Here is a 21,553-nt window from a genome sequence, read left to right as displayed (position 1 = left end):
ATTTGCTGTTTCTGTTAAGCATTTGCTGGGATCCTTACTCATTCTTTTAACTCCATAGGTGTAGAGGTGGCCCACGCATTGACATATTGTACTTCTAAGATCATTCTTCATTTATTTTTTGTTTTGCTAGGTCTTGACTAAAGCGATTTGCCTAAGGCAGGAGTTTACAACATGCATCTCTTCTGTTCGACCCACGGAACGGGGCTGGGGCCAGAGCCTGTTTCAGCCATTCCATGCAACATCTCAAGATTATGGAGGAATGGGTCTTTGGACTAAGAGTAAAGGTGTCACTACAGTGAAAAATCTTATGCCTCGCCATTCACCAACTTGGTTAGGTCTGGTGGGAGTTGTAGTCCTAAACATATGAAGAGGTCAAAGAGTAATGTTTTGTTTCTGATTTCCTTGCACTCTAATCACATTTTTAATTTTAGGCAGTGTGAGCTGCTTTTCGTGTTCTTTTAAATCACTGTTGTATAAATCCATATTTTGAGTGAAATCTCATGTCCTATGAGATCTTTAGTTTATAGTTTACCTGTATTTTTTCACACTACAACACCATTATTCAAAGCAGATAATTTATAGATCGATAATTGCATCACAAACGTCAGGCACTTTGTAAGCCCATGCTGAAGGTGTGAAGTCGTGATATCTGTTCATTCCTTAAAGGAAATATTGTGACGTTCATGTGCAGTTTCCGCAAATGTTTCACTCTTAGGTTTCTTTTTCTTCCAATCCCCCCCAGATAAAGTAGGTGCACTCCATATGGCTCCACCATTTGATCTTTGGTTTTAAAAAGGCAATTGCCAAATGGAGTGTATGTATAGTATGGATCCAGTCTGCACCATTTGTTGCCTTACAATGTAAGCACTTGTCATAATAAAAACACTTCCATTACCCAATTGTCTGTTTAAGTTACTGTTTGTTCCTTTTTTTTTTAAGATGTGTAGATTTTTATTAAGAATATTAGTGAACATAACACCAGTTAACAGTATCGTTTTGGTCGACCCCCCCCCCCCCCCCACGCACCCGCCTCAGTTTGATGGCTTGGGGGTTAGGCAATAGGTTCCATGTCATTTCATTGTGGGATGTTTTTTCGTGTGCGCATTAGAAGGCCAAAAGGTCTGTGGGTATCGATCCCACTAAAAGTACATTTGACTACACAGTCTGCAGTATGGACTGTGGAAAAGACATAATTGAGCTTGAGGGTATGCAAACAAGTTGGCAGAAGAGAAGGTTCGAGGTTGGCAGTTATTGTGCAGCTGCCTGCAGGAGGTACCATGATTGGGTCAGGCAGCTACCATGACAGCGCTGCTTGACTTCAAGTTGGCAGCTGACAGTTTATAACTGATACAAACCACTAGATCTGAAGGTGGTGAGTTACTCAGAAGAGCCAATTCCTTTGTCATTTCCACACAAGGACTTGGGTACATTTATTAACACCCTTCCTTTTCTTCCTTTTTCAGTTTCAAAAGGGGAAGGACTATAAAGGGAGACTTGGGTCGAAGGCCTAGTATGGGAGTTTGGAAACAAGTGTTAGGAGTAAAGAGCGGCGTAAACGAAGAAGAGGAGGAAGGAAAGCAAAGGGAGTGGAAGGAGAGTAAGACTTGGGTGGATGGTAGAAAGGTGATAGGAGAAGAAGGTGAAGACGGGTGAAATAGAAGGGAAAGGGGAGAACAGCATGAAGAGGGGGGAAAAACTAGCAAGGGGGAAAAGAGATGGAAGGTGAGACACAAGAGAAAGGAGGAAATTACTTTTTGAACAGTTTGAAAGGTACAGAAAAAATCTGTGTCAGAAGATGAGGGCCACCGATGGAGGAACATTTTGGGAGAGGTACTGAGGATGAAAAGGGAGGTGGAGGAAAGACGTGCAGAAGGTGAACCCTGAAAATAGGTAAATACTGTGGAAGGCGGCCTGTGTCTGTTTAGAAGCATGCTAGCTGCCGTCTGGTTGTACATCTTAACCTAATAACTAGCCCATAGGAGAAGTCAATAGTAGGGGAGAGGTAGTGGAAAGGCGAGGAGTGCACTACCCTGGGTAAACCAACTTGACACTGGTTTGACTCTCAACACCAAGGTGAGTGGTGCCTTTCTTAGGTTTCTGGCCCCTGAAAGGGCCTATCTTTGTCTTCAAGCCCAGGACGGCGGACAAATGGTCTTTCTGTCCAGGACAGCAAACAAATCTTCATGCCTAGTAGGGCCAATGCACTGTCAATCCTAGGAGGGCCAAAAAGTGTTTCCTGGAGCACTAGAGGGGGACTAACTGAACCATTCACACTGGGCAATACAACCTGAGTTGTATATTATTAGAATACGGAACGTGGAAACAGGAATAAAGTCCTCTAGAAGAAAAGGGGCCTCCGCAAGAGTGTTGGCAATGTCAGTAGAGGGAATGTTATGGGTGTGGAATGAGAACCGAGAACACTAGAAGAGAATGCAAGACAAGTAGTACAGTGTTTAGTGCGAGTGTGAACACAGAGTTGTTAACCCATCAAGATTAACTACAAGGAAATGAAGAAGTCACACATACTGGCTGTGTACTGCTTCACTTCCTTAACTGGTGATGAATTGTGGCAATGACAAAGAGCCTGCACTTGCCATCGATTGTGCCGCCCATGGAGGAGATGTCGCCCCGGCTGAACAGCTACAGGGTTAGTTGCAGAGTAGTATGGTGGCTCATTGGTACTCTCCAGGCCTGTATTGGACAGGAGCTGGGCTATGCATGAGCCTATCACGACACAGGAACTCCTTAGCAGCATAGCTGTGCATGCATATGACGGATCACGGGATCCAAGGACGCATCGTCCGGTGTTGACAGTTACCTAGCAATTTGAGACATAAGGAGTTGACATGTCTGTTGCTTAGCTATGTAATAAGATGAAGGCATTCACTGCGGGCAAAGCACTCTGTGCTGTGCCCGTCCCACAAGCAGTGTAGCGACCGAAAGAAACACTTGCACACATAAAGAAGGGAGCATGCCGTGGCTGTTACCCTGAGAGGATTTTTTTTCATTGGACCTTAAAAGGGAGATTACAGACATGTGTCCCTGTGAACAAGATGACAAATACCAAGGGCATGAAAATAGGGAAGCAACAGAAACAAATTCAAAGATTATGGCAAATATACCAGGCACTCGGTTATTCCTAGGTTATTAAATGGAAAGAAAGATTTCCAGAAGTATATGTTGGCAGCATATGGCCCTAATTATTCTAGTAAAAAGAAGGCAGCACTGTTTCATTGTCGAGGTCGGGCTGGACAAGAATTTCTAAAACTACTTGAATGCATCAGGATGGACAACTGTTTGTTATATGCATAGCCGTTATATGCATAGCCAAGATGGACCAGCATTATGAGGTGAAGGGAATAACATTTTGGCTTGTCACTTTGCCATCATACAACAGAAATATTGTGAGACCATTGAGGGTTTTGTTACAGCACTGAGGGTTGGCTATAAAATGTTTTGAACATTGTCAGAAAGAGTACATTTGTGACCAGTTGATGATAAACAGGAGAGTAAGAGTCCCTCTTGTCTAATGGGAACTAGTCTGTTGACAATGAAGCGGCTATTTCCTATTAGAGAAATTGGCTTCCAACCTGCCGAAGCAGAACGATCCTCATCTAATGGGAGGTAGCCTATTCACAATGAAGCATCTAGAAGGCCATTACACTGAGCACGAGTAGACGCGGCCACAGAAACAAGAATTGGGTATGAAATCAGAAGAACCAGAGGATAGCATTGAAAGTTAAGAGCTCCAAAAAAGGATAAAGGGTGACATGGAATGCCCGGTGCCAAAACTGAAAGCCTGCCTTCTAAGGGGGCGAGAAGAATGAGAAAAATCCTCTAAAGTTGTGAAGATAACATAGAATGCAGTAAAATGGATTGAAGTGGAAAAGTCCCAAGAGCTGAAAATTGAAAAAGATAACGAAGGCCTGGGAAATTCTTGTTTCAGAAGTCTGGTGTCTGAGAAAATGTTGCTGTTTTGGGGCTTTGTGTTGATATGTCCTGACGAAGGCCTAATTGAAAAGAATTAGGAGCACTTGGTGGAGTACGAGTGTATCTTTTATGTAGAGGCTGAAACACACAAGTGTTGACATGTTTTATGGTGGAAATAGAGTATATTCTAGTTGAAAAATGTGGTTGGAGTAGGTAGAAACCTAGACTGAGTTACCCTTGGTCCCGTTACTGCGGTTTTGGTCACAGAAAATCTAGTCAAGAAGAACCTGTGAAAAGCATGTATTAGATCAAAAATTAGTAGACTTGAGAGAGAACATTCTGGACCAGTATAGTGTGTTTCCTGAGTTTAAATACTGTGCCTCAAAATGGATACGTTTCTTTGGTGAAAATATGGCACTGTAGTACTAACCCCACCACTTAAGCATTTGTTTTTTTAAAAGAAATCGTAAGTTTTACACATTGTCTTCTGATTATGGTGTATTTTTCTATTACTGTGAACTGCACAAGAGATATATATGTCTTGATACATGATTTTTGATATACAACAAAATTAGAAAAACATGTGTTCAAATACATTAAAATATTGTTTGAAATCCAATAGGCCCAAGAAGGCTCCTGACTGATGTGAAGTTTTGAGAATGGGGATGGGTGAATATACGGAAAAACAAGTCTCTCTATAAGGGGCGGTGTTATGTATGTTTATTATATCTGGTAGAGAAAGAGACCCAGAACTGGACCCCATCTTTATTGATGTTACCATGGTGTCATACATTTCTAAAGTTTCCAGGAGGAAGGATTACATGCCTTTTTATAGGGCACAATTTTGCCATGAAGTGTGCAATTGAGATGTGCTCTGGATCCGGCCGCTCCTTCAGGATATTATGTTTTATGTCTGAAATAAGCTGGAAGACCCACCTTGGGAATGTGCTTGTACTGTCTGATCTTTGGATTGGTTGAACGGCCCCGACTGCAGGGTTCACAAAAACTAATGCTATCCCATGGGAAAAAACACAGACTCCACCTCGTCCCTGTCCAGATATTTCCATTCTGCCTCATCCTCTGAGAATCCTGAGGAAGATGAAGATAATGAGGAGCTAGGAGATATTTGCCTCTTCCTGATGTTTCTGGATAGCCTGCTTCATAATGTTGTTGATCTCTCTGAACATTTCAGTTCCATTTTCTTCTTGATTGCCTTTCTCTTTTTGCTCGACGTTTTTGTAGGCGGTGTCTCCCTAAATATTGTGCAACACTGTGGGTGAACCAATCCGGCTCTGTTATTTGAGCTAGCCCACCCCCTTACCAAAGACCACACACATCCACGTGTTTCTAGGTGCCACAGGAACACACTTTCCCCTCCAAAATAAGTCGGCGACACTGCTTGTCGACCAAAGGGGTGCCAACCAGACCAGGAAGCATTCTGGAACATTTTGACATTAGGTGTGACAAAGTGGTATCCAAGGTAACCAGTCACTGTGCACACTGCCACACCTCTGCAGCCTCCTTGAGGGGAAAGGGACTCCTCCTCTGCCCCCACTAGAGGCCACACATTACCCGTGAGTCCCGTGATTGTTAGCCCAGGGCTAATCTTGATGCTGGGCCCTCGCTCGGTTCCTCTCACTCCGCAGGGGAACAGAGAGGGACTTGGAGGCTCACAGCAACCTCTTCAATTGAGCTCCCTGCCCTGCAGGAAATCCAAGAGCATGCCCACCCTGGACCGGATCGGCCACCTCGCTGGAGGAGCTGCCCAGGGGGCCAGCAGTAGTGCTCGCCAGTGCCCCGCAACAGAAAGATATTGATTCCTGGCCGTAGGACAGGCCTTTTTTCTAACTAGTTGTATGTTTATACCTCAAAGAACAAAAGGGGTTCCTGGGATGAATATCCACATACAAAGTAATTTGAGCAAGAAAACGAATCATGGTTTTGAAATGTAATATCAAGCAAGAAAGACAATGCATGTTTCCACTGCCCACTGCAGTCATTTTATTATACAGCATGCAGACATATTCACCTGTCCCATTTCTGATCCCCAGACATTGGGGAGTAGTGTTCTCCCATCACCCACTCATTGATGTGTCTGCATCCATCACATTTATTGCAATAGCGAAGTGTGGTCAGAAGTATTTTGGTGTGCATCAGTGTGGACATCTACGGCGGCTCTCCTGACATTTGGGAAAAGAATGCTGTCGCTTTAACACGGAAGGAGGAGACGAGGAGGAAGGCTATTGCATCACCAGCCCACGCTTTGTGTTATTCACCAGTGGGTATCTGTGCACATGCTTGACAATCGCCCCGAACGACCTGATCGATTTTGTTTATGATTATTAGCAATACTTCTAGGCGTGCGCTCGGATAACGTCACTTCCTGGCATGTGTAACGTGCATTGAAGAAGATCAAGACTCGCCCGTTCTGTTTTCTGTGACTGAAATGATTAGTGTTGAAAGGAAGTCACTTTCCTTGACTGTGATATGATCAGTGGCGATAGGAAGTAATGTAGAGCTTGTGCCTCCCTGGTGGAGGAAGTGACTTGCTATCTTATCCTTTAAAGTTGCGGAATGCGGGTACTACAGTTTTCTTTTTTTTCTTTGCTGGTGTGTTTGGGGCATATATTTTTATTTACGGTTTTAACTTTGTCAATGGAACGTTGTTAGAAATACCATCTGAACTTCTCTAGAGTATCAATTTTACGATGGTAATACAGAGGGTAACAAGAAATATTATTTAAGAAGCAACAAAAATACTCTCCATAACAAAAATATTTTAAATATTCAAAAGGAGAAAGTGGGTTTGGAAAGTTGCGGGCAGGTGAAAATAACAAATTCTTTCTGCAGGTACAAAGGAAATCTTACAGCCAAGTGGTGGCAGTTAACCAGTCTATTTCAGATTCAGTAATGTATGGTGTTAGTGAGGACGTAATTACCACAATAGCGGTTTCAGGACCAGTGTTGTGTGAAGTTGAGAGACGGGCAAGTATGACAACTTTGGATGTCTGTATGAGTTTGGAGGAACAAATGTGTGCGTTGGATAATGGGTCTGCTAGTTTATCTCCTAGATTGTTTGATTCTTTTCGGGATGGGTCGTTTGATGATGATTCAAACTTTATGGGTGCTCGTGCTGGAATGCGTAATTCATTCCAACTTCGCAGCCTCCGGATGAAAGGATCCTGCATTGGGTGGAAGTCGTTTATACTAACATTGAGGTTCAGTCTAATGAGGGGGGGAGGTAGAGCCACAACTGATTCAATGACACGTTTGCCACATGTACAAGATGGTGATGGAACCCGCTTACCTTTCCCAGAATTAGATGATACTGCAATCCTTTATAGGACTGTAGGATACGGTTGTCCTGGATGTTCGATCGAATTCCAGGTGTTTGAATGAGTTAAAGACCTCACTGCTGAAGAACAGTAACTTCTGCATGGGAATGAATGGGGACAATGTTGCTGGAAATTGTTTGATCAATGTTGCTCTGATTACGAAGGGTGCTTCAGCTGACTATATCACAAGGAGGATCCTCTGAATGGGCAAGGCATGGTTGGACAGGTAGATGATGTAAGTACACTTAAAAAAAGGGGATCAAGAGTCCACGATGGTTGATATCAGAAATTGTGAATTTGAAGAAAGCCAAAAATATGAAAGGTGTTAAGGGTAAAAATAGAGGATTGAGAAGTATTCTCAACTCCTTGAATATGGAGTGTGAGTCCGTACAAAGGAACATTAATTTAATTCCAGAAATAATTGTGATAAACGACTCCTCAAAACAAATGGAGAACTTGAATAAGTATGTAAGTGTGCATGATGATGAAATATCTGTTGATGGACCTGTCCCATTTACTACAGATATCAGCACCCAGGTGTGTGTTGAGAACAGTAACGGTTCAAGTAAGAATAGGAGAAAATAAATGTGTAGGAGAAAACAGTTGGGTTTAAGACGGTGGCTGTACGCCAAAAAATGTAAGGAGGATGATGGAAGTAGTCGATGACTACACAAATATAATCGACAACAATCAACAATAAACAATGCAGTAGAGATTTGCATAAATGGTAAATGGGATCGATAATGCCTATGGCGGAGACAAGTATGAGCCTTCTCCTAGCTGCACCACTGGGTGATGCATGTAGAAGAGGCAAACACTTGATGTGAAATTTTTCAATAGGAATGATTCCGTCAAGACACCATTTGTTCAAAAAGAAGGAAGAAGGGTTGATAAGGAGGATAACCTTTACTTGGAAATAGACAATTCTAGTAGTGGTACATCTTTGAATCAATAATCTACAATGAAAAACAAGTCCTATTGAATAGGCCTGAGATCCTCTCACTTTTGACAATTCTACCAGATTTATCAGACATAAAATCTGATGATATAAGATTTGTTCATTTATTTGATCGAAATGTATTGGGGAATGTGTGAGGTTAATTTTGTTTATCAGTGCACAAGACATGGGGGGTCATTATGCTCCAAACCCTACCGATTCCGCCCTGATGAATGGAGCTATTACCGCCCCATTCCAAGGTTGGCGGGGCGGTAATTCCCCATTCACCAGGACCCTTCCCCATTCCCATTGAGCCCACATAGGGCTCAATGGGAATGGGGAAGGCGCTAATGATGGTACCGCAAATTGTGGTACCGTTATTAGCACCAAAGTCCCTTTGCGGGTCCCATCCTTAACGCCTGGTAAAACCAGGCGTTAAGGGAGGACCCGCAAAGGGAAATCGTAATAGGGCGGTAAGGGATTACCAGTACCGGTGCCCTTACTGGTACTGGTAATCCCTTACCGCCCACCTCGTAATGAGGCCCATGGTGTTGAAGAGTCAGGCTGAGTTGTTAAATTAAAAAAGAGCTTTGACTGTTATGCAAAAACCATGTTAAAGAAGGATATAAGTACATACAAAGGGCTCACTGAGGTATTAATGGATAATCTAGACATAAAGTGTAAAGAGAGTGAGGAAGGCAAGTCACAATGGCATTTGATCTGGTCACTTGGGTCCTCATGGCCTCCCTTTTCAAAAACTCTGCAACTATGTAAGCAGGCAGATGACAATTATGATTTTAAGATATCATGGAATACTTGAGGATACAGAAGTTTTTTTTTTTATCACAATGTATGTGAATCTTTTGATAAATTAGACCTCATATATTTACAAGAAACCTGGCTACGTAATTCTATTGTCATTGATGGTTATAACATATTTGAGTGCTGTGCTAAAAAAGGTTCAATAGGAAGGCCATTTGGAGGGTTTTTGACAGTGATTAAGGTTGAGCAATGTCGTTCAACCGATAAATTACCTTCCAACATCGGATTCTATATTAGCCGTCAAAATCAAAGAATAATGGAAGGATATAGTCCGCAAGACGTTACTGATTAACATATACTTCAATCCTCTAAAAGTCAACTTAACAATGTGTTGGGGCGAAATTGAGAATATACTGATTGAGTGGACCGTAGAACTGTAAAACTGTGAATCAACCTATTGTCATTGTAGGTGAGTTTGATACTTTTTATCCTATTATAGATTTGGAGGAAATGGCTTCATGTGGAGACATGGTACCTCTCTCGAAACCTAATATGGGCCAGGACAAAAGGAGTTGGATTGGTAGGACTTGGTCCCATCTCATGGCCAGATGGAGCTTTTACCAGATTAACACCTTGTGTTCGGAAGACAACATTCTATCCACATGGTTTGGCATAGCATCCACTTCTACTATAGATTACATCCATGTTGCCAACATTAACTTGTCTAAGATAAAATCATTTGCTGTTATTGACACTACAAAATGTGACCATTCAATGCTTGTCTCCTTTACAACCTTGTTTATTGCTCAGACAAACTGTAATAATCTAGTTACTAACTTGGCTGGCAAACAGTGGTACATTTTGCTAAAACAATTCAAAAGTAAATAGGTGTCCAACTGGTGGGACATGCTTGATGAGAGAAGGACGAATTTGGTATGCACTCCTGGCGGCGAGTTTAATAATACGCTATTTTCTTTTTTTTCATTTACATTTTTATTGAACATTTTTCATAGGCAATACACTGTATTCTAAGCAAAAAACAACCAATGAAACAACCCTTTTTTTTTTAAATTTCCCCCAACCTCCATCCCAGTACCCACACCCCTAACATAAGCAACCATAAGCAATCATCCAGTGGGACCTTATGACTAGTAAGACGCACCAAACCATCAGCCCTGTTTGGCGTTGGGAGTTCCATATATCGTGCCTGTGCAACATGGGAGCCTCCTTCGAATCAGGAGAGCAGTAGCTATCCACAAACCTGGGTTCACCATTTATGCTGGAGCTTGAGAACTTCACATCCTTCTTTTAACAACACAGTGCCCCATTCGGATAGAAAACCTTCAATTCTATCATGTACAATCGCTGTCAGCTTCTCATATGTAAAAATATCCCACAGTTTAGTTAGCCATTCTTTGTTAGTTGGGGCGTGTTTACTTTTCCACTTTTGGGCCAATGCTACCCTTCCGGCCCGCAACATGGCTTCCCCTATTTTCGGGAGCCTGGAAGCTTTGGAGTCTGTGGACGGGACACCTTGCAAAACCTCAAGGGGGTGAAACACGAGGGAAACTACGACCAGACCCTTAATCCAGCTCAAAACGTCTGTCCAGTAAACCTGAATGGACGGGCACTCCCACCACATATGGTACCACCTTCCTCGTTCACCACACTCCCTTGGACAGAATGGGGAGGTTCCCGCAAACATTTTGGATAGCCTAACCGGGGGTAGGTGCCAAGAGTGGAGGATTTTAAAGTTGTTCCATCGCTGATGTGTATAGGGAGCCAGCGAGTATTCATTTACACATTTTTCTCCAGGTTTTGTCTGATATTTCTTCCCCCGCCCTTGCCTCCCAGCATTGTCTAAAGTTCTGCCTCTCCTCCAGGTCAGCCGTAACCAAAATTCTATAAATCCTCGACACCACTCCCTACCTTGTGGAGGCCTTGCTGACCGTTTTCTCAAAAGGGGAGTGGGCACGAGAAACATCACCACCCCACTTGGGGTCCTTCAGTATACCCTTCAGACAGAGATACTCGAAGACAGTCTAGGGGCCTGATCGCATAGCCCCGCTAGTTCCTCGTACTTGATGAAGCTATTCCCCCTGAACAACTGGCCAGCTCTCTCCAACCCCATGTCTGACCATTTCTGTGTGTTACGAAAACCCTTGCTACCCAGGTCCAGCAGGACGCCCCAAAGCGAACTCGGGGGCGAGGGCCAGGAGGAGAGGAGTGAGTTTGCTCTGTTACACTTCCACAGCCCCCAGAGCACTGCCAGGGCGGGGTGAGTTCTGAGGTGGAGCGGGATTTCTTTAGTGTGTGTCCATAGAAGGTCTCTTACTTTTTCAGGGTGAGTACATGTGTCCTCTATGAATGTCCAATAAGTGCCATGTCATCCCTCAGGTGCTCCAACATCACCCGTAATTGCGCTGCTTTAAAATATAGTCTAATGTCTGGGAGACCGAAACCCCCCCGCCCCCCAAAGTCTCTGGGGAGAGTCTGAGTCGCACACTTAAATTTGGGCTTCTTCCCATTCCATATAATTTGGCGTACCATAGCCTGCAATTTCACAAAGAAGGACTCTGGGAGGGGCATGGGAAGGGTTGTAAATAAGTACAGAAGACTGGGAAGGATATTTTTTTTCACGGATACCATTCGATCAATCAAACCAAGAGAGGTTGAGGGGCCCCCCGCGCTGAAGGTCCGATTTTATTCTCTCTAGGAGGGTAGAGTAGTTGACCTCAACTAATCTTTCCAGATCTCTGGAGGTGAACGCCCAAATACGGGGTGGACGAGTCCTCGACCCTCATACCCCCTATTGTATTTCTACCTCTGGTCTCTCGGTCTTCACCTCCCGTGGGCATAACACTTGACTTGGAACAATTTTTAGGCCCAAGAACCTGCCGAAAGATTGTATCTGGTGTAGACTTCTGGTAGTGATTTCGATAGATTTGTCAGATAGCAGAGAATATCATCGGCAAATAATGAAAGTTTAAAGTCTAATTCCCCGCATCGGATTCACGTAATCCCCTGGTTTGATCTAATGGTTTGATCCATGACCAGAGCATACAGCAATGGGAAATGGGACAACCCTGCCTAGTCCCTCTAGTGAGCTGCAGGGGAGAGGAGGCACTGCCATTGACCGCCACTGTTGCCGTTGGACCATTATATAGGGTTGCAATCCAGCCCCTGAATTTCTCTCCGAGACCCATCCTTCTCAAGACTTTACCAATATACTGCCAATCGACGCGGTCAACGGCCTTCTCTGAGTCAATGGATATTAGATGTGCCCCCAGCTCCCTACGTCTGGATTTGTGCATTAAGTTTATAGTCTTCCTTATGTTATCCGCTCCCTGCCTACCCTATCTTCAAAGGTGATGTGTAGCACCCGGTTGGCTCTTTGGGCTGGACCTCTGTGCGCTGTATGCCTGACGTGTAGAGTAAGATGTCTGCAGATAGAAAATATGGGGTCAATGAACTGGGGTTATTGGGGTGTCCCTATCTCTTTCCTCTTCTCCTCTCCTGTAGACCCCCAAAGGTTAACGCTCTCACCTTAGGTAAGTGAATGCCGAGCTCTCCATCTGCCTCGGGGCAGGGTGCTGTAACCAGTTTCTTCACTGGATAGGTAGCGCAGGCCTCTTGACTTCAGAGGACTGCTGTCCGTCGTTTACTGCACGAACGGTAAGTTTCGAGTCATTCAAATGTCTTTAAAGTCTTTAGTAATGATGTCTCTTGTTTTGCAGGGTTCCGGCGATGGCGGATGACGGGCTGAAGTGAGTTGAAGATGGAGCCCGTGTGATGAATAGAAGCGCCTGGAAGCACGTAAGTAAGCGCTTGTTGCCTGCTTCACGATGCGCTCTAACTGTCTTTTTATTTTGCAGGTACGAGTTCGGAGCGGCTGCAGGGTGCCGGAATACCCACTGGATGAGATGTGGAAAGGAGTAATGGCACGTGAGTATTAAAGTTCCCCAATGTCTTTAAACGCACCTTGTTTTGTCTTTCAGATGCGGGATGCAGCGCCGAAGGCCTCCGGAGCGTGCGAAGAGTTGGTAAGCTTTTGTCTTTCAGATGCCGGAATGCAGTGTGAAGACCTCCGGAGCGCACGAAGAGTAGGTAAGCCTTTGCCTTTCAGATGCCGGAATGCAGTGTGAAGACCTCCGGAGAGCACGAAGAGTAGGTAAGCCTTTGCCTTTCAGATGCCGGAATTCTAACCTGTTCTTTCTTGTCTTTATAGGTGTTGCTGAAGACTGGATTCAGGATGGTAAGCCTTTTTCCTTAGGCCCAGGACCGGATGCAGAAGACACGATGAGCGTTCTGCTGCAGAGGGTGCAGAATAACGCAAAGCAAGATTCATCCACCGGGTGTGGTTTAAATAGCCTCCTGTAGTGCTTAGCTGTCTCCTTCCACAGCCACGCCTAAGGAAGAAAAGAGTTCCTGCCTTCCAGAAGAGTTCCAGTGTTCTGAATCTAGGGAGTGGATCCAGTCCCACCCAACAGGAAAAGTAGTTCCAAACAGAAGAGGATCAGAGGCTCAACTGGCAGGCAAGTAAGCAGCATGGTCTGCTGCAGGTAAATCCACCCAAGCATTATGAGCCCGGCGCTTCCAGCGCTGGGACTGGGCATATTTATGAGCCTGGTGCCACTGGCGCCAGGACTGGGTCCAAAAGGTCCCAATTGGGACTGGTTGGCACTCGGAACCTGGGTTATGGATCTGCTTCCAAGGGAGTTGGGAAAACCCTGACCTTTTGGAAGCCGAGATCATGACAGTACCCCCCCTCAAGGCCCCTCCCAAACCGGGCTTCTCCGGGGGTTTTGGCTTGTCAGGAAATGTTCGGTGAAATCTTTTGATTAGGCGAGGAGCGTGGACATATTCAGCAGGTTCCCAGGATCTCTCTTGGGGGACGTAGCCTTTCCAGTCAATTAGGTAGAATAGTTTAGATTTGGAGATCTTGGAGTCCAGAATGCTTTTGACTTCAAACTTGAGTTCTCCATCCACTAGGATAGGTTTTGGAGATTTGGTTAGTCGGGTTTGAGGTTGCACGGGTTTTAATAGAGAAACGTGGAAGACCGGATGTATCTTCATGTGTGGGGGCAAGTCCAACTTGACCGCTACTGGGTTTACTATGGTAGTGATGGAATAGGGACCAAGGTATCTTGGGTTTAATGTGCGTGGCCCTTTTAGAGATAGATATTTGGTGGATAACCAGACTTGATCCCCTACTTGATAGTGAGGGGCTTCCTTCCGATGTTGATCTGCTCCTTTCTTGTATTGTTCTTTAGCCCTTTGAAGGTGAGAAACAGCTTCCTTAAAGGCTTGGGTGATTGTAGAATGCAGGTAGTCTACTGCTGGTGTTTCAAGATCTTGGAGGGGATCCAACTCCGAGGTTCGAGGGTGACTGCCGTACAAAAGAAAAAACAGGGTTTTCCCAGTTCCCGAATGGACAGAGTTATTGTAGGCATACTCGGCTATCCAAAGGATATCTTTCCAAGTTTTTTCAGTTTGTTGCAGCATGCAGTGTAAATACTGTTCCAGAGTTTGATTGGTCCTCTCGGTTTGTCCGTCGGTCTGAGGGTGGTGACTGGTCGATAGTCTCACATCAATTTGAGCCGACCGACAGCAACTTCGCCAAAAATGAGAAATAAATTGACTACCTCGATCCGAAATTAGAACCGAAGGAAAACCGTGCAGTCGGACGATGTTTTCGAGAAATTCTCGGGCCAGAGTTGCTGCTGTTGGCAAGCCTTTGAGCGGAATGAAATGCGCCATCTTGGAGAATAAGTCCACGATTACTAGAATCGTATTGTATCCGGAGCATCCAGGTAGATCGGTGATGAAGTCCATAGAAAGTGTATGCCAAGGGCGAGGTGGGATGTCAATAGGGCGTAAGAGGCCTGCTGGTCTTTCCTTTTGACTCTTGTTTTGGGCGCATACTCCACAGGACATTATAAAGTCTCTGATATCTTTTTTCCAAGATGGCCACCAGAAGTAGCGCTTGATCTTTTCTGAGGTCTTGGCTATACCGGGATGACCTTCCATTAAAGAGTCGTGATAACAAGAGATTACTTTTTTCTGTAAATCTGTGCTGGGTAGGTATAATCGTTCTTGGAAATACAATAAGTTGTCCTTTACTGCAAAGTCCTTTCCCTGCAGATGCCAATTCTGTATGTCTGCTGGAGTTACAAGTTGCCTGGCTTTATCCTTAACTTCCTCTATGGATTCTGTGGCGATTACACCCAGAATTCTTTGTTCGGGAATGATTGGTACAGGTTTAGGGTTGATCAAGTGTTCTTCCACTCCCATCCGAGAAAGGGCATTGGCTTTACCGTTCTTTGTACCAGGTCGATAGGTAATTATGAAGTCAAACTCGGCAAAGAATAATGCCCAACGGAGTTGTCTAGAGGATTGGGCTTTTGCGGTTTTCAAATATTGCAGGTTTCGGTGATCCGTAATCACAGTAACGGTGTGTCGGGCCCCCAGCAGATAATGCCGCCAAGCCTTAAAGGCAGACTTGATAGCCAGAAGTTCCTTGTCAGTAATCGTGTAATTGACTTCAGGAGGCGAGAATTTGCGGGACCAAAATGCCACGGGATGCAACTGATTGGTTACCGGGTCCTTTTGTGATAGAACTGCCCCCATGGCAAGGCTTGAAGCATCAGTTTCCACGATGTAGGGGAGTTCGGGGCGAGGGTGTTTTAAGATTGGTGCAGAGATAAATTTAGTCTTCAAATCCTGGAAAGCTTGTTCCGCCTCGGTAGACCATTCAAAACGTTTGTTTTTCTTTAACAAGGCAGTGATGGGCTGGACTATTCGAGAGAACTCGGGGATAAACCTGCGGTAAAAGTTAGCGAAGCCTAACATGGTTTGCACACCTTTTACGGAGGATGGTGATGGCCATTTGAGAACTGCATCGACCTTCTTTGAATCCATACGCACTCCGCCAGGTGATAATATGAATCCCAAGAATTCAACTTCAGTCACGTTGAAAACACATTTTTCCAATTTAGCGAAAAGTTTGTGTTGACGCAATCTTTCGAGGACCATTTTCACGTGTTTCCGATGTTCAGATTCCGATGAAGAATAAACGAGGATGTCGTCAATGTAAACAACAACACATACATCTATGAGCTCTCTGAGGACATCGTTCATAAAATATTGAAAGGCGGCCGGGGCATTGCAAAGTCTGAAGGGCATGACCTGATATTCAAATAGCCCATACTTGGTGCGGAAGGCCGTCTTCCATTCATCGCCCTCTTTTACTTGTACCAAGTGGTAAGCTCCTCTAAGATCCAGCTTTGTATATATGCATGCTTTTCTGACTTGGTCCAGGAGTTCAGGGATCAAAGGTAACGGATATCTATTCTTAACGGTGATCTGGTTCAGGGAGCGATAATCGATACAAGTTCTAAGGTCTCCTTCCTTTTTTGGAACGAAGAACAAAGCTGAAGAAGCAGGGGACTTGGAAGGACGAATAAACCCATTTGCCAGGTATTGATCCAGGTATTGTCGAAGGTGAAGGTTCTCGGGCTCGGTGAGGGCATAAATTCTACTACAAGGAGGAGTAGATCCAGGTATCAGGTCTATCTGGCAGTCATAAGACCTATGAGGAGGTAGAGAGTTAGCCTGATCCTTCCGGAAAACATCTTGGTATTCTAGGTATTCGGGAGGTAACTGGGGAGTCTCTGAAGAAATTGCGGCCAGTGCAACACCAGGTGGAGGGTGACAAGTAGAGACACATTCTGGAAACTGGACCGTTCTTGCTCGCCAATCGATCAGAGGATTGTGTTTCTCTAACCAAGGTATTCCTAGAATAATCTGAAACTGAGGGGCCTTGATCACATCGAACACGATCTTCTCATGGTGTCCATCTTGACTTACTAGCGTCACCTCTTGAGTGGTATGCGTTACTGGCCCGGAGGCTATCTCCGTACCATCCACCGTAGTAATGACGTCCTTTACAGCCTTGGGACAAAGAGTTAGATTCATCCTCAAAACCATTTCATGATCCACATAATTGCCGATGGCACCGCTGTCGACGTAAGCTTCAATTGCATGTAATCGATCCGGATTATCAGGGCTAACGAGGACCATAGGTATCGCGAAATGCGAGGTCACGGAACTGGTTTTCACGCTCGGCAAGAGGACCTCTATTCTTGTCGGGCGAGGTCGTTTCCCTGCTCAGAGTTTGTAACTTTGGTAACTGCAGCTCCTACTGCCTTCTTGGCAGGTTTCACCGGACAGTCTCGAAGAAAGTGCCCTGAGTTTCCGCAATATAGGCATAATTGCAACTGTTTCCTCCTTTCCCGCTCCCTCTGTGTTAGAGGACCTTTCAGACCCCCTATTTGCATGGGTTCCCCGGAGTCTACTCCTTTGGAAGGAGTTGGCGGTTTGGAAAATACTCGAGCATCAAACTTGGAACGATCGGCCTTCCTGTTCTGCAGCCTGTGATCTATTTGAACGACCAAGTCTATATAATCCGAACAGTCTTGTGGGGGATTCACTACTTGGGCTAAAACGTCATTGAGCTCTCCACGTAGACCTCTATAAAACAGCATAATCCTTTTGTCCTCAGGCCATTGAGTTTCCACTATTAGTCTATTGAAAGATGCAATATAAGCCAAAAGGTCTTTATTACCCTGTCGCAACGAAAGAAGCTCATTGTCCAAGGCCTGCCCCTGTGAATGTCTTGCGAACAGTTTTTCCATACTAAGCTGAAAGGCTTGAAAATCATGGAGAACCGGATCATCTTGATGAACTAGAGGGATCGACCAGTCTGCCGCATTGCCACTAAGGTACGAAAGTACAAAAGCTACTTTAGCTTGATCAGTTGGAAAGGCTGCTGGCCGGCATAAGAAGTGCAACCGGCACTGATTGATAAATACTGCAAACCTCTTTGGGTCACCAGAAAATCGTTCGGGCGGAGCCAGAGGTACATTCCCAGGTAGGTTGATCTGCACTGGATTCATAGAGGATGTTGAAGGAAGATTTGCCCCTGATGCGGGTAACGGGGTCTGTCCGGCTTGTGACTGTAGCACTTGTCTAGCAAGATTGTCTGTTCTCTCCTTGGAAATAATGAGTTCCCTTCTTAGAGCATTCGTTTCCTGACGAGCTGCATGCACTTCTGCCCTTAGTTCCCCAAGTAACCGGGCTAGGGGGTCAGTATCCGAGGTTTCCATAGCGCCTGGGCGAGAGTTTTGCGGTAGGCTTTGCGTTCTGTAACGCTCACCTGATTCTCGCAGAGGCGCCGGTCTTGACTGGGCGACTACCGTATCTTCAAAGGTGATGTGTAGCACCCGGTTGGCTCTTTGGGCTGGACCTCTGTGCACTGTATGCCTGACGTGTAGAGTAAGATGTCTGCAGATAGAAAATATGGGGTTAATGAACTGGGGTTATTGGGGTGTCCCTATCTCTTTCCTCTTCTCCTCTCCTGTAGACCCCCAAAGGTTAATGATTGGCTAAAACATTTCGCTGCTACTTTTTGGGATAAGAATAGTGATCATCGAGAGAGTAGGAAAGAGATATCTGGGCCACTTAGTTGGAAGATGCCATTCAACAGAGAAGATGGTCAACGCCATTATAAAATTAAAAAGCTCGTGAACTTGTGGCCCGGATAAACTGTTGAATATGTTAATGAAAAACAACTCTACTCTCTGGGCTGATATTCTTTTTTGTTTATTCTCACAAATAGTTGGCAGCAGCGGCTTTCCATCTTCATGGAATCAGGCCATCATTGTCCCCATATCTAAACGTGGCACCAGAGATAAACCTACACGTATAGACCAATTGCTTTATTGGACACCTCCTCCAAGGTTTTAGCTAATTTGGTGTTGAAAGAGGTGACCAAATGGGTGGAAGAAACAGGGAGACTTAGTACCCTACAGATGGGCTATAGGAAAAGGACTAGCACGACGTTATGTGGCTTTACATTGCTGTCATGTCTGTCACAAGATGGAACTTGTACGGATCGAACACTATACGAAGCAGTACTTGATCTTTCATCAGCATTTGATAATGTAGCCAGGTCGCTACTCTGGGCAAAACTGTCTAAATGGGGCATGCCATTCGGCCTCCAAAGAAAGCTCCAATTGTTTTATAGAAAAACCACTCTGTGTGTAAGGCTAAACCTAGAGGGAGACATTTCAAGAAACACAAAGGTGAACAAGGGTGTTCAACTATACATTTCTGATCTATGGGAATGTTGTGAGGGTTGTCAGGCCTTCCACCCAAATTAGCACAGTTAAGAGTAAAGTGTATAAGCTATGCCGATTATTTTATTTTATTGGATTTTACACTGTCGGGTCTTGGAGGGAGTGTGAACATTTTTAACCAACAACGATCTAACATTGAATCCCCTAAAATGTTAACGTTCACGAGTGAAAAGAGGAGGAAATCTTATACGCGGTGTATCTCTGACACTAGAATAACTCAGGTTAACCTTTTTATTTTTTGTGGCTTTTTTTCCACAAACTCTAAGACGCAAGAACAGCAGAATTTGAGAATTTATGAAAAATGTAGAACATGTACATCTATGATGAAGAAGGTTAGGAGTAAGTTCTGCGTATATTCGCTCTGTCTGTTGCTGGAATATTATAGGCTGAAGGTCACCCCAATCATTCTTTATAGTATCGAACTAAGAGAACTTAAAAACAGAAGGTGTTTGAATACACTAGAAGGTTTGCTTTTGAAAGAAGTGTTGAGACGGTCTAGGTTTGTTTACATTTGTGTGTTAAGATTGGAACATGGACTACAATCTTGGTGGTCTCCGTACCAATACAAAAGCATTTCTCTCCCTGTGGAAATTCTGGAGGAAGGACAGAGTGGAATAGTACATTATCTTGATCTTTCAATGTTATAAAATTCAAATAACTTTATAGCAGATTTTAGGAGAAGATGTAATAACTACATGAATGCATTAAATCTTGGCCAGACTGTGATCCTGAGGTATTGAAATGGACAATCAAGAGATGGGATAGGATTTGGCATAGTCGGGTCCTTCAAAGACTAGACAAATATAAGAAGTGTTACTACTTATATCTACCACATAAAAAAGGAAAACATATTTGACTAAATTCCCATCTATATGATTTCGTCAGTGGTACCTGAAATTTCGTCTCAACGGTTTACCCACTTTGGAAATTGTGGGTCCTCAATGGAGCATTCCGTTAGAATTACGGAATTGTATACTGTGCAAGTCACAGTCTTTAGAGACGTTACATCATCTGATTATAGATTGCAATGCCTTAATGAATGCGAGGATAAGGTTATTGAGCCATTTTTACATTCAACAACAGCAGTTATTGTGGAATAGATTGAGGACAGGGACACAGATCTCACTACTTCTAGCATTGGTTACATTTGTAATGGTAATATTTGAAGAATTGTCCAGTGTAATTCAAGAGGGAACTCTTTTATTCAATATGGTTTTATAGGTTAACTGAGATGTTAGAATTGTATTTCCTTCTGCTCCTATCTATGTAAAATGAAATGGTGTGAGATTGTAGTTGTATTTTATATCAAGATGTGAATTGGTCCAAGACAGAACTGTAAAATTAATGCGAACTGTGTATTTCTCTTCTGTGTTTTAATTGTAATTTGAGGTTTTACCATCCACAATTGATGTAGAATGAGGATTAATGAAATGTGTTTTTTTGATATGGCCTTTATATTGTTGGCTAAATATTAAAGGGTAGATGTAGTAAGGAAAATGTATTCTGTATTTTTTTGTTCTTTCTCTTTCTAATGGTAATGTTTTGTAAGGTATCATGTTGGCCAGAAACACAACAATAAAAAAAAAATTAATTGCACTTTGCAATAAAGCACATCAAAGAGAAACTGGAGAGCTCAAAATATGTTCTCTTGTATTGGGAAAGGTTGATCGCTGTCTGTAGCGCTTCAGTCCTGCGCTTTTCTTTTCCATGGGTTTGGAATCTGGAAAAACAATTTTTGCTCGTTTCTTACTCTGGGGAAATCCATCCTGATTCCAACACTGTTCTCACACATGAAGCCTATCGCTTGTGGCCCCTCGGGCAGCCCCATTGCTTTGTTCCAACTTCCACCCATTACATTTGTCATTTTAACAACACAAGGGTAAGCAAAAAAAAGAGGTTTAGGGGGAAAGAGGTGGATTTGGAAGGCACATGTCTATGATGGAGCACTACAGCTTGAGAAAATCCCCCACAAATTCTGTGCAGTCAAAACTCCAATTGGGTATTGGACCTCAAAGTGCAGGTTGCCAAGACAACCTAGCGTCAAAGGCATAGCACAAGCAGCACTTTATTCAGCGCAAAGGGTGCTCTTTAGTTAAGAGCATCACTAGTGCTGTGAATTAAAATGTGACCGATATCTCTTTTTCAAAGCTTGATCCCCAGAAACCTTTCCCCCACATGTCCCTGAAAGCCCATTGGGCCCTTAAGGTGGAGCCAGATACCCCCAAGGCAAGCCCTTCCTGAAGAAACTGTAGGATACTGGGAATGGGACCCAGGACTGCTAAACCCTGTTCTTTTCACGCCAACCCTGAACATTTCCCCAATGCCTATCATAGGCTTTCAAGGTTGGCGGTTTTCTTTGCGTTCTGAATTTTTGTGCTCACTCCTGGGAC

The 21,553-nt window shown here is 44.1% G+C and overlaps 1 long non-coding RNA gene across 1 annotated transcript in view; it reads left to right on the top strand.

Moving 5' to 3' along the window:
* Window positions 1-894, top strand: part of LOC138489342 (uncharacterized) — a 37,959-nt gene extending 37,065 nt beyond the window's left edge. Inside the window, exon 3 of the long non-coding RNA XR_011274781.1 lies at window positions 131-894. This is a non-coding gene — a long non-coding RNA (uncharacterized lncRNA). The remainder of the gene's footprint in view (window positions 1-130) is intronic.
* The last annotated feature ends 20,659 nt before the right edge of the window (window positions 895-21,553 follow it).

This window comes from Ambystoma mexicanum, chromosome 9 (genome assembly GCF_040938575.1).
Source record: "Ambystoma mexicanum isolate Mex_15411 chromosome 9, UKY_AmexF1_1, whole genome shotgun sequence".
Lineage (NCBI taxonomy): Eukaryota > Metazoa > Chordata > Amphibia > Caudata > Ambystomatidae > Ambystoma > Ambystoma mexicanum.
This window is presented reverse-complemented; position numbering and strand designations above follow the sequence as displayed.